This window comes from Eriocheir sinensis, chromosome 16 (genome assembly GCF_024679095.1).
Source record: "Eriocheir sinensis breed Jianghai 21 chromosome 16, ASM2467909v1, whole genome shotgun sequence".
NCBI lineage: Eukaryota > Metazoa > Arthropoda > Malacostraca > Decapoda > Varunidae > Eriocheir > Eriocheir sinensis.
Window position 1 is genome coordinate 14,543,380 of NC_066524.1, and position 3,281 is coordinate 14,546,660.

Sequence of the window (3,281 nt, forward strand, 5' to 3'; positions counted from 1 at the left end):
CTATTCCACTTTTCTCCCTTTCTTCCCTTTAAATTCCTCTCTTCCATCTCCCTTTCCTATCTTTCCTCTTTCTTTCCCATCCTCTCTCTTCATCCTTCCTTCCTTCCCTTTCTCTTCCCTTCACTTTCCCTTTCTTCTCTATCTGAACAGCAATGACAAAACACCTACCTTAGAGAGAGTTACCTGAGGAAGCTAAGGTCATTAATCTACCTGAGTGTGTATGTGTATATGTGTGTGTGTGTGTGTGTGTGTGTGTGTGTGTGTGTGTGTGTGTGTGTGTGTGTGTGTGTGTGATCACCTCCTCACCTTTATATATGCCAGGACTAATTAGAAAAGGTAGTATATACGTAATTAGAACATTCACGCTACCTACCTGGCCTCCCGTTTTCTTTGAGTTTATCTTTTATCTTAGTCTCCCTTCCGTTTTCTTTGTCTAACTATTGTATTTTGTCTTTTTTTGTTTTGTTTTGTTTCCAGGGATAAAAATAAAAATAAATAAATCCTTGCAAACACGAAATAATAATAAGTGATTGTAATAAAATAATGATAAAAATAGGAATAATAAGAATAGTAATAATGATGATGATGATAGTGATGATGCAAGGTGTATTTTCCCGCATATTATTATTATTATTATTATTATTATTATTATTATTATTATTATTATTATTATTATTATTATTATTATTATTATTATTATTATTATTATTATTATTATTATTATTATTATTATTATTATTATTATTATTATTATTATTGACCTCCTTTCTCATAAACGCTTTTCTTATGGTTTTATTTTCTTCTCTATTACTTTCTTTCTCTCTTCTTTATCGCCTCTTCCCTTTAAACTTTCTCTCCTTATCATACTGGCTTTATGTATCCTCTTCCTCCTCCTCCTCCTCCTCCTCCTCCTCCTCCTCCTCCTCTTCCAAACGCAAATCCACCTCCCCGCCTTCCATCTTCTTCTCTTCCTCCCTTCTTCATCCAATACCTACCTCCGTTCATCTTTCCTCCTCCTCCTCCTCTCACTTCTCTCCACAAATCTCTCTCTCTCTCTCTCTCTCTCTCTCTGTGTTCACCTTCTCCTCCTCACTCTGATTTCTGTCTGGCTTCTTTCCCCTCCTCCTCCTCCTCCTCCTCTTCCTCCTCTTCCTCCCCCTCCTCCTCCTCCTCCTCTTGCCTTTGAGGACAATACTTTATATGTTTGGTCTGGAACAAAGAGACTTCCTCCTCCTCCTCCTCCTCCACCTCCGCTCTGTCTCCTCCTCCACTTCCTTTCTTTCTTGCAAGCCGACTTCTCTCTCTCTCTCTCTCTCCACGTGACTCGGAAGGATAACGTCGTCTTCTCGTCTTCCTCCTCCTCCTCCTCCTCCTCCTCCTCCTCCTCCTCCTCCTGTTTCGCTTAAGTCTTCCTTCTTTGTTTTTACTCTTTTATCATCCTTGACCTTTCTTCTTCTTTTTTTTTTATTCTTTGCCTTCTCCTAAACCTCTTCCTCCTATTTATTTTCTTCCTTTTCTTCACATTTTTTCCGTATTTCCAAGTTTTATCTTTCTTCCACTTTCCACATTCTTTCCTCTCCTTCCATTTCATTCCATCTTCTCTTCCTCTTCCTCCTTTTTTATCCCTTCATCTCCTTTTCTTCATCTTCCTTTTCATTTTTTCACTTTCTCTTCTTCCTCCTCCTTACCTTCCACATTCCTTTACCTTCTCCTCCTCTTCTTCCATTTCATTCCACCTCCTCCTCCTCCTCCTCCTCCAACATCTCATTCCTTCACCTCCTCCTTGTTCTTCCATCATCTTTATCCTCCTCCTCCTCCTCCTTCTCCCAAAACTTTGATCTCCTCCTTCTCCTCCCGATGGAAAAGAGGAAGAGGAAGAAGAAGAAGAGGAAGAAGAGGAAGAGAAAGAAAGAAAACATACACCACAAGACACATTGTTCGCCCACCATTTCCGGAATAAAAGGGGGGAGGGGAGGAGGGGAGGAAGAAAGAGGAGGAGGAGGAGGAGAAGGGAGGGGGAGGACAAGGGAAGAAGAAATATATAGTACTCACGAATAAAAACGAAATCCTCATTGGCAAAATATGCATAGTAGTAGTAGTAGTAGTAGTAGTAGTAGTAGTAGTAGTAGTAGTAGTAGTAGTGGTGGTGGTAATGGTGGTGGTGGTAGTAGTAGTAGTAGTAGTAGTAGTAGTAGTATCAAAAACATTACCGCTATTAAATAGGAACCCAAATAAAATAATAATAATAATAATAATAATAATAATAATAATAATAATAATAACAATAATAATAATGAGAGTAACAAACAACAGTACCATTCTGAAAACAAAACAAAATAAAACAATGACAACAACAACACAAAGGTCTCCCTGTTTCTGTATAGTACGTAGAAACTGCATTGAACGTGTTGCTTTGTGTGTGTGTGTGTGTGTGTGTGTGTGTGTGTGTGTGGTAAAGCGAATGAGAAACAGAAATAAATAGATATATAGATAGATAAAGTTCAGAGGTTGATAAAAAATATAATTAGAAAGAAAAAAAGAAAAAAAGAAAGAAAATGAATTAATAAATGAAAGAAAAAAAGAAAGAAAGAAAGAATGATTGAAAGAAAGAAGAAACATAAGTTGATAAAAAAGAAAGGAAGAAAGAAAAAAAATAAAAGAAAGAAAATGAATTAATGAACGAAAGAAAAACAAAGAAGAAAGAAAAAAGAAAGAAAAGAAAACACTAAATAACATCATAAAAAAAAATATTACCCCTTCAAGAACATTACCAACACCAAACAAAACCAAACAAAAACAAAAACAAACACGTAAAAAAAAAAGATAAAAAACACGTGAAATAAAAGTAAACAAACAAACAAACAGGTAAAAAAAAAAACCTGGTCAACCCTACCTGAGAAGTACCCAAACTTAATAACCTTTTCCCTGCTAATTGATGGACGACAGGTGAGTTTGGAACACTAATTAAAGAACGAGCCAGGTGAGAGAAAGGGGGAGAGGGAGAGGGAGGGAAGGAGAGGGGGAGAGAGGTGAGGGAGGGAAAGGGAGAAAGGGAGAAAGGATGAATGGAAAAATTATTAGAGAGGGAGGCAAGGAAGGGAAAAAATAAGGAAGTGAAGAAAAGGAAAGGAAGGAAGGAAGGAAGGAAAGAAGGAAAAGGGAAGGAAGGTGGGGAAAAGGACGGAAGGAAAGGAAGGAATTAAGGGAAAAGAAAAAAGGAGAGGAAAAAAGAAATGAAGGAAGGAAAGGGGAGGGAAAGAAAAGACGGAAAGTGATGAAGA